The following is an 11,092-nucleotide window of genomic DNA, read 5'->3' as shown; positions in this document are numbered from 1 at the left end:
TCACATGAATGTATCTGCGCAGCATATCACAGCGGGGGGCGGGGGGAAATCATGTGACTATACGCTGCGATTGCAAAAATTACATTAATATGTACCAATATACCCGTAAAAGCGCAAATGTGTTGCACTTAGTCAAGCGTTTTTGGGCATGCGCTCGTATAAAGGGTCCCTGAAACACAAACGCTTATATACGCAATACCTATCACACAAACAAGGAGGCCGTGCTCTGTGCCTGCATCATTTAGGCTGCTGTCACATCTGCGTTGTGGTTCCGTTTTCCTACTCCATTCCAGGAGCAGGAAAGGATTCCCGTGGCTGAACGGGTACGGCTTATGATGAAACCGAACATCCATTCTGTAATCATCATCCTCTGTACAGCGCCGGTGCTCCAAACGGCACATTCGCAGCAGAGGAGAAAATCGGCGGAGAGGTACTCTGGGTCACCGACAGGGCACCGGGTCGAACTCCGCTGTGGGAATCCCGCATGCTGGGTCCGACCCGACCGTGTGCAGAAGGCTGGGAGATACTTTGAGTATCATAATAGACTGTTGCAATGTTATGGGGTCATAGTGCAGTAAGTTTATATTATAAGGAGGGCAGCAAGGAGGAAGAAAGTTTTCATATACTTTCTTAGGCCTTGTGTCCACTTGCACGGATACCAATGCTGAATCCCGCAGGGGTATCCGTGCGTGCCCGTGTACATGGAAAGGGAAAGACAGTTTATTACCTCTCCAGGTCCAGCGCAGGTCTCCACTGAGCCGGCCAGATCTTCATTCTTCAGCACGGCGGATGCGTCCGGGGGTGTTGGGCGACACGCCCGGCACATGTGCAGTTCTTTCTCTTTTGTTTTTGAATCTCCTGCTTACCCGCGTAACTTTAAAGGCTAATTACAATGAAGCCTCTGTATTTGGCCTTCAGTCATTCACCACCTAATATTCTTCCGCTTTGTTCAACATGTAATCGCTTTACAATATACGTATTTTATGTACATGTCGTAGGCTTCTGTCTGATTGGTTACTGAACAACTCTTTCCATTTGGCAGGCGGACAGATATCAGGGACCTTCAGAGGGGACTTTGGAGCTTCTAAAAAGTGAGATGTTTCCTAGAAGCTGGACTCGTGGTCATTCTGCAACCATCACTTTCTTGATGGCCGCCTTCACTAGCAGAATGCTGTCAGAGAGATCTGTACCATAAATCTAGCCGAGGAAGAATGTAGCCTTTTCCGTATTGAACTTCTGTAATTCCCTGCTTGCTGATCGGTCATCACAGAAAGTCTCAGCAGTGTTGGTTCAGCACTTGTTCTGCTGACATCAGTAATATTGTCCCATCTGAGAACAGACATTTGCTTTTGGGATTCCTTACAGGAGCTGCAGGAGTTAGCATTGCCTTGTGCTGGAGAAGATATGGCAAACATGGCTACATTCTCCGCTGGCCCGAGACTTGGTCATTTGGTACAGCTAACCAAGTTCAGGACAACCAAGGTGCTGTTATGGTCCTTCTGAAACTAGAAGAACAGATTAAGGATGAGCTCAGAGGCAAGAATGATGGGAAGAAGGTTAGTCCGCAGCACCGAAGTCTTTAAAGAAAGAAAAGTGAGACCACAAAGGCATCAGGTGATTATCCTAGTTCTGAGGATGCACAAAGCGAAGGGGGTAAGTGTGAAATACAGTAAATGCCGTAATATGTAATTTTCTTGCGTTCATGCTATCTTGTGTTCTCAGATTATAGATGTGCTGTCCGCTTCCTACTGCATATAATCCATACAATCTGCACATACAGATTATGGCAGTGCTGGCCAGTTACTACGTAATCCACAAAACTGCACATACAGATTATGGCAGTGCTGGCCAGTTACTATATAATCCTCAAAACTGCATATACAGATTATGGCAGTGCTGGCCAGTTACTACGTAATCCTCAAAACTGCATATACAGATTATGGCAGTGATGGCCATTTACTACATAATCCTCAAAACTGCATATACATATTATGGCAGTGCTGGCCAGTTACTACGTAATCCACAAAACTGCATATACAGATTATGACAGTGCTGGCCAGTTACTACATAATCCTCAAAACTGCATATACAGATTATGGCAGTGCTGGCCAGTTACTACATAATCCTCAAAACTGCATATACAGATTATGGTAGCGCTTGCCAGTTACTACGTAATCCACAAAACTGTAAATACAGATGCAGGCAGGGGGCAATGCAGAATAACAGGCCAACACTGATTGGCTGAGTCTCAGCGAACCAACGCTATGTTTCATCTCTGCATTGCTTAGCGCCAGAACAGCATAAAGCACACCATTCCACCCCTAGTGGTTCCACCCCTAGTAGCCTGTCCTGCCTGACTTCACGATTCCAATTAGAATCAGAATTGTGCTTCACCAAAATGGTGAATTAAAGGGGCTTTCCAGGCGAAAACTATTGGTGACCTTTTCTTAGGACAGATCAATAGTTAATCCGCTTCAGCCCTGCCACTTAGGATCACTGATCGCCAGGACCGTTGCACTGACTTTTTCATCAGGGTCACGATAGGAAGTACCAAAGTCGTCTTCTCTCCTATTGTAATCACTGGGAGTGCTGCCTCCTGTTACACTTCCAGAACTTCTGCCTCCTACATTGGATTCAGAATGATGGGACTGAAGCCCACTATAACACTTCCTGTGCCGATGGCTATGTCCAGACTGCCATACTTATAGTGGACTGGATGATCAGGTGATTGCCAGGGATCTTGAGCAGCAGGTTCACAGCATTTAATTATAGTGAGGATAGGTCATCAATAGTTTTTACCTGGACAACCCCTTTAATTAAATTCAAATGTGATTAATCGCCCGGCCCTATCTGTAGATATAGCTTATACCAATGAATGTTTTAAGGCTTTTCTTAAAATCCTACTTTATAGATTTAATTTACTATATACCATACAGTTTTCTTTTTTGCTTTCTTTCTGTCTGCCCATGAAAGATATGTCAGAAGAACTCTGTAATACTATATACTACATATCCATGTGACTTAAAGGGATCCTGTCATCAGGTTCATGCTTGCCGAACCGCAGGTAGCGTGAACCCCGGGAAGCCTGCTGCAGCCGTGAGTGTTTTATACTGAAACGCTAAAACTCACAGCGACAGTATACTTCTTTTATCTTATTAAGCCCAAATCACCGAAAAATAATCTAAAAACTAAACTTTATTAAATATTTGTTTAACAGAATGAATGGACAGACTCCAAGATGTAGACGTAAGGGGAGACCCTGGTATATGGCTGGCCACCAAAGGGTTACACACCTTATAACCCATTCACCTATAGCTGTATAGGGCCGGAGAACCCACAAATCCATGGATGATGCATCTGTATAATAAAGTAGCTCCGCGGCGCTGTACCAGGGATGCCAGGAAATAGGAAGGCACTTGGTGTGTAAATCTAAGAGCCTTTTGTTTTGTTGGTCCTCCGAGGGGATTGTCTGTATACTCCGCCTGGATTATTGTAGTATACAGCGCACTATTTGCTGCGGACGCCAACAATAAATGCAGCGCTGACTTATGGATCCAATCTATCCTGTAATAAACCACGTTCTCAGTTACTTTCTTTGGTGTTTTAACCCCATTTCCTTATACCGGCTCCTCTCTTTTATCCTGCGTTATTCCCAGCAGGAGAAATAAAAGAAGGTAAACCCTTGTATGCCAGGGGTAGATTTATACCAACGATGGACAAATAGTGGCAGCATAAAGACAGGTGCGCTATTTGGCATTAATACCGCGCACAATGTCATTTCACTAAGACAAATCGTCTGCTCAGTTTCTAATAAATAAATAGAGTCGCACATGGGGATCAGCACTGGGCATCCCCCTTCCCTTCTCCCCATATAGCGTAAGATCCCTGATTGTGGAGGGTGGCTGTCCGCCCCATTACTCCACATGGGGATCAGCACTGGACATCCCCCTTCCCTTCTCCCCATATAGTGTGAGATCCCTGATTGTGGAGGGCGTTTGTTCGCCCCGTTACTCCACATGGGGATCAGCACTGGACATCCCCCTTCCCGTCTCCCCATATATCGTAAGATCCCTGATTGTGGACGGCAGCTGTCTGCCCCGTTACTCCACATGGGGATCAGCACTGGACATCCCCCTTTTCGTCTCCCCATATATAGTAAGATCCCTGATTGTGGACGGCGGCTGTCTGCCCCGTTACTCCACATGGGGATCAGCACTGGACATCCCCTTCTTCCCCGATAGCGTGAGATCCCTGATTGTGGAGGCCATCTGTTCGCCCCGTTACTCCACATGGGGATCAGCACTGGACATCCCCCTTCTCTTCTCCCCCGATAGCGTGAGATCCCTGATTGTGTGGGGTATCTGTCCGCCCCGTTACTCCACATGGGGATCAGCACTGGACAGCTCCCCTCGGCCATTCTATATATTGTGCCTCCGCTCTTACTGGGGTCTCCGTGCCCGTTAACTCTTCAGTCTCTGAAGCCACAACTAGTAAGCTGGCTTCTACTAGGGATTAACCCCTTCTCAGTCCCCATAAAGTGCTGGCTATATTTGCCTCAATTAAGGGAGATTCATGACTGCCTATATAAGTGCAATCCATGTCTGTGGAGATCTACATAATTGTACAGGGATCTTGTGAGAGGAAATCACCTTAAAGGGACGGTCATTGTTAGTATATAGTGGCCCAAAGAAGACGGTGTACATATAGTACCTAAAGACATCCGGTCTGGCTAACATTCGCGTCATATGACTTCTGCATTCAAACCCCAGCTTGAACAGGTGGCTTATTCATTACCCAAACGCTTATTTCAATTCAAGGCATAGCTGCGCCGATGCGGTGACCAGAAATCTAGATGAGGTAGTCGGCACGTTATCTGCAGCTAGCCCAGTGTAGCCGGCGGCCTGATACCATCCATCAGGTGGCTACACCGGTGCCCACTAAGCTCTACGACGGCGCTGCTCCTCAGCATTGGGGGAGATGGTTAGGGTTTCTCCCATAGATACGGACCATTTACATCGGGTATTAACCCTTTCCTCCCCACTCCTCTATCGGAAGCTGGGGAGAATGCTAGTATTTAGTAAATACTAAATGGCGCGCCTGTCGCTCTGGTGTCTCTGTGTACCCCAAACTTTGGAAACCTATTACTGGGATATTGAGCACAGACACCAGTGGTTAACCCCTTCCTCTCTACTCATTCATCAGAGGCTGAGGAGACAAATTATTTCAGAAAAAACGACAGTGCACGCGGAATAAACGCTAAAATGGCGTGCCTGTCGTTCTGCTGTCTCCATGTTAACCCCTTCCTCTCTATTAATTTGTTAGAAACTGAGGAGGCGATTTGTCTTAGTGAAATGACATTGTGCGCGGTATAAACGCCAAATAGCGCACCTGTCATTATGCTGCCACTATATGTCCATCATTGGTGTAAATCTCCCCCTGGCATACAAGGGTTTACCTTCTTTTATTCCTCCTGCTGGGAATAACGCAGGATAAAAGACAGGAACGGGTATAAGGAAATGGGGTTAAACACCAAAGAAAATAGCTGAGCACGTGGCTTATTACAGGATAGAATGGATCCCTAAGTCAGCGCTGCATTTATTGTTGGCGTCCGCAGCAAATAGTGCGCTGTATACTACAATAATTCAGGCGGAGTATACAGACAATCCCCTCGGAGGACCAACAAAACAAAAGACTCTTAGGTTTATACAGCAAGTGCCTTCCTATTCCCTGGCATCCCTGGTACAGCGCCGCGGAGCTACAATATTATACCGATGCATCATCCATGGATTTGTGGGGTCTCCGGCCCTATACAGCTATAGGTGAATGGGTTGTAAGGTGTGTAACCTTTGGTGGCCAGCCATAGACCAGGGTCTCCCCTTACGTCTACATCTTTGAGTCTGTCCATTCATTCTGTTAAACAAAAATTTAATAAATTTAGTTTTAAGATTATTTTTCGGTGATTTGGGCTTAATAAGATAAAAGAAGTATACTGTCACTCTATTTCGGTGATTTATACTGAAACACTGTATCTTTTCAGAATAAATATACTATAAATAGAGATGAGCGAGTATACTCGGTAAAGGCAATTGCTCGAGCGAGCATTGCCTTTACCGAGTACCTGCCCGCTCGAGATGAAACGTTCGAGTGCCGCCGGCGGGCAGGGAGCTGCGGGGGAGAGCGGGGCGAAATGGAGGGGAGATCTCTCTCTCCCTCTCTCCCCCTCGCTCCCTCCTGATGACAGCCGCTACTCACCGCTCCCCCGCGCCGGCACTCGAACGTTTCATCTCGAGCGGGCAGGTACTCTGCAAAGGCAATGCTCACTCGAGCAATTGCCTTTACTGAGTATACTCGCTCATCTCTATCTATAAAGTTTGACGTGGCGCTGAGTCCGAGTCACGGGGGTGGGCCGCACCGGACCCTCACTGCCCGCTGCATAATAGATATAAATACAAGATGTGCCAGATTATCAGGAGGAAAGACATTATTTGTAGAGTTTCTCCAGTCTGGATAATAGAGGAGGGTCTGAAGGTCCTGAACAGAACCACCTACTATTATCTTCGGGTCACATGGTGGAATCCGATGCGGACGTTTCCATTTCTAAAAACTGCAGGAGTAACCTGCGGCCAAGTCACATGTTTCTGCCGCTTATTTACTGCACAGACAGCTCCCCTAAAACCATGGCAGAAATCCACAGTTTCTCTGCCGTGGATCCGCACACGGATTTAGCCGCATCAAAGAGCAAAATCGGCGGAATTTTCCTTGCTAACATGCATGAAATGACCTGACGCTACTTCACACAGATACGTGGATTATGTCCATTGACACGGCTACATCTGCTTGCAAACCTGCGGCAGAAACATGCAGCTCAGCCACAGATTTCTCCTGCGGTTTTTAGAAGTGGAAGATTCCGCATCAGATTCCGCCACGGGACCCTCATGAATTTGTGATACTGCGTTTAAAAAAGTCTCTGGGATATTTATACACATTTTGGGTCAGGAAGGGCATTGTTTCTCCATAAGGAGAGCACCTAGAAGGTGAGGAAGGAGACTTATAAGGCCATCCATGCTCCTCTGGGAAATATGCAAGTAGGGAAGATGGAACAATACCCCTGCAGCGCCACCTATTGGAGGGCAGTTTTCCTGCAAGTCAATGTCAGACTTTTTAGACAAGCCTTCCATCTTCCTATTTGCATATGGCATTGTGTAAATGCTTTCGTTAAAGGGTCATTTCAGATATGCATACTGCCACCTCTACAATGAGAAGTTTATAAGTAATGAGTAGACGCACAGCTGGAAGATCAGATGCTGTTACTGATGCAGTTGTGCCATCCTAGAAGCCGTTCCTGCACCCACTATTGCCACCCTTAGGCTGGGCTCACAAAGGACTGAAATCTCATGGAGTGACCACACGGAAATATCGCCAGATTTCTGCAGGAAAAATGAATCTTCACACTTTTGGAGTGTCTTCGCCGCCTGCATTCCGCTGCGGCCATCTCTCCCCATAGAGAGTAGAGAGGCTGCAGCAAAAACAGTGAAAGAATCGACATGTCGCGTCTTTTAATTCTGAGTCACTGCGGAAGTATTGCAGGACAGACGGCTTTCATTGACTGCAATGGAAGCCGTCCGTGAGATTTTTCGCATAGAATAAAACATGCTGCACTTCTCCTCTGCGAGCGGAAAATCACAGTTGATTTCCTCCCATGGGCAGGGGAGAATCATTTAACACTTCATGTCTATGGACGGACATTGCTGCGGAATTCGAGGTGGGTGTCTGACCGTGAATTCCGCAGCGATAATCCATCCCTGGGCATTTGGCCTAAATAAGACATCCAATGGAAATAAAGACACCGACACAAAGATTTATGGAGAAGGAACATTTTATTTCTAGTTGTAGGAAATGGTAGATTTTATTATGGGGAATGTTGAGGCTGTTGATCCAGAGGAAGGCGAAAACCCTTTGATAGGAAAAAGCCAATTATCCTTGTATAAAGGGGAAAAATTCCTTCCTGACCCCAAATATGGCGATCAGAGCAAGTCCCAAGATCAAAGCCGAAATCTGACCTGACTTTATAAAATGTATTATTGTTTCCATAAATATATATAAATCTGTTACCATTTATTGTTTGTGTGAGATATAAAGTGTATTGGACTAAAGCTGTTTATAGACTGTGTTGATCCTGAGGAAGGCGAAAACCCCCTTCAGGAAAGAGCCAATTATCCTGTTTTAAGGGGGGAAAATTCCTTCCTGACCCCAAATATGGCGACCAGAATAAATCCCAGGCTCAAACGCCAGCGGCTCACCTCCCTAGTGTATGTGATGTCAGCTAAAGATTGTGTTTATTTATAAATAAGACCTAAGCCAATTTAAGGCTGTGAGTTGATCCAGAGGAAGGCAAAAACCTCCTTGAGGTATGAGCCAATTGTCCTCAAGTTGGAAAAATTCCTTCCTGACCCCAAATATGGCAATCAGAGCAAGTCCCTGGATCAAAGCCGACAACTACACCTATCTGTGTGTATACTTGTGTCTATGTATGTGTTAGTGTCTACACTAGTGTCTAACCTTCATGTATGTGGTGTGTGCTACTTACCTGGCCTGTGCCGAGGTCTTACTAGTAACCAGGAGTTCAGGGATAATAGTCACTCGGGCTATTGTTCCTGAACTCGCCAGTTACCAATCAAGCACAGGCCGCTCCTGGGGGCGTAGAGGGTCTTCAGGAGAGGATGATGTACAATGTCAGCTGGAGGATGTCGGGGTTCAGGGTTACATGATGGTAATGCAGGATGCAGTTGGTGGAGAGAGGATGTTGTTGGTAAGCCGGGGTCTTCTACAGCAGCAGAGTCGTGGGTTCAGCAGATAGTTGGCACGGGTTGAGCCTACAAGACATAAGACAGAATTGTCAATTTTACCAGCAGTGGATATAAACCAGTGAACTAATGTAACATGATGGCTTGTATCAGGATCTGATTTGTATCTGATCTAAAGAAAAGATACTTTATTTATTAATCTTTCTATAGTATGTGAGGTTCTGCTACAGTGTATGGATATAATGGTAGATGTCCTGTGTGTATAGGTGTATATAGGTGTACAGATATGAATGTGTAGGTGTATATAGGTGTACAGATAGGTATGTGTAGGTGTATTTAGAAGATACTTACCAGATGGTCGTGGCTTCCTTCACAATCGGATTCTTCTCGTCATCCTAAGAAGAAGCAGAGACATAGTAATTACAGGAGCAATAATAATGTAGCCGAGGAGGGAGAAGTCTGCGGACCAGACATGGTGACATGAAGCAGGGTTACTATATGACCTCCTGTGCTGTCTGACACTAGAGGAACAATGATGGTGAACACAGAGGTCTGCCTGAAGAACATCATCCCTAGAGGAGGAAGATCTTACCTGGTCCAGCTTGGTGAAGTGTACGAGAATCCGTCCACGGGGTGAAGGGGTGTCCCATCCTCCGGCCATGGCAGGTCTCTGTTTCTCGGAACTCTGCTGAAGGGCTTGAATGGCGGCTCTGCCCTTCTCAGTTCCAGCTCCTCCCAATTTACGGTGTTGAAGAATCGGTGACCTCTGATGTTCTTGTGGACACCCAGCCTCTTCTTAGGCTTCTTTCGCAGCAGTCTCTTCACAAGATGCTTTACATCCGCATCAAGCCAAGATGGGAATTTTGGCTTCTTTCTTTTGATGGACTTGATGATCTTTCTCTTGGAGGAGCCGTGGTAGAAAGGGGACTGTCCTGTCGCCATCCAGGATACGACAATCCCCAGGCTCCACCAGTCGACTGCTGCGTCGTAGTCCTTTTTGCGAAGCACCTCTGGGGCCATGAATCGATATGTGCCCGTCACCCCGCTGATCTTCTTAGACGGGACAACGCCGTCTTGGGCCAGCCCCAGGTCAATCAGGCGGATGTGTCCATCTCCGTCCAGCATGATGTTCGCCGGCTTTATGTCACTGCAATGAAAAAAGAGAAATGTTAGTCTGTTCAGTGATACAGAAGACTTGGGAATGTACCGCAGCCAAACCAGTCCTAATTCCGAACTCTGGGAAAGCTGGGTACATTATCTCCACCAATGAAACGGGGAGATGTGGGAAAGTTGTGCTTACCGATGGATGATGTATCGTCGGTGCAGAAACTGGAGGCCACAAGCAATCTCCGCTGTGTAGAATCTGAGAGAAGAGTGTAGTATCAATGACATGACATCAGTCCCCCGACATCATGTCACCATCATAGTGTCCCCACCAGAAGAGGTGCTGTTTATGGCAGCCTGTATGTCCTCCACTCTTCTGTACCTGTCATGTCGCCCTCAGTATCCCCCCCCCCACCCGGCTCCTGATTAGTCATTTACTCACCTCACATGGTTGATGTCCAAGCTGCCGCACATCCTGATCATTGCTGCCAGGCTTCCTCCGGACAGATATTCCGTGATGAAGTAGGCCCGGTCTGCAGACTGCTGTGCGGCATACAGATGGCAGATGAAGGGGCAGTCTTGGGCCTTCAGGAGTATCCGCCGCTCTCTCCTTATGACGTCCGCCTTGCTCTTTCCTCTGTCGACAACCTTGATGGCCATAAAGGTGTTCCTTCCGGGGAAAGATGCCAGGACCACCTCAAGAGAACAAATAGGAAATTATCACTGACAGCGGCCAGAGGGGAAAGTCATATACATTTATTACATAGGGGATTTATCACTAGGCCGCCTTCACACGGCCAAGAAGAGCGCGCAAGATTTGTACTCTGCGAGACGCACAAATAAGAACCCCATTCCTTTGAATGGAATCATATATCATGACTGTTTTTCTCTTTTTTTTTTCAGCATCTTGATGCTGGAAAAAAAAAACTTGCAGCATGTTCTCTCTGGACGCATCGCCCGTTGTTTTTCTTTTACAATGCATGTGTATAAGTCAATCAATCACTAGATGAATAAATCTGCCCCCCGCCCCAAAAAAAGTCCCCACATTTATAAAAGTTCCCTGTCCATTGAGCATAAAGAGCTTATAAATTCATATATATACAAACAATAACGCATCGCCCGTTGTTTTTCTTTTACAATGCATGTGTATAAGTCAATCAATCACTAGATGAATAAATCTGCCC

At 46.4% G+C, this 11,092-nt stretch overlaps 1 pseudogene; it reads left to right on the top strand.

Annotated features, from left to right (window-relative positions):
- The first annotated feature begins 1,147 nt into the window (after nucleotides 1-1,147).
- LOC136571788 (regulator of microtubule dynamics protein 2-like) overlaps nucleotides 1,148-11,092 on the top strand; it is a 30,986-nt pseudogene continuing 21,041 nt past the window's right edge.

Source organism: Eleutherodactylus coqui, chromosome 6 (assembly GCF_035609145.1).
Source record: "Eleutherodactylus coqui strain aEleCoq1 chromosome 6, aEleCoq1.hap1, whole genome shotgun sequence".
Lineage (NCBI taxonomy): Eukaryota > Metazoa > Chordata > Amphibia > Anura > Eleutherodactylidae > Eleutherodactylus > Eleutherodactylus coqui.
This window is presented reverse-complemented; position numbering and strand designations above follow the sequence as displayed.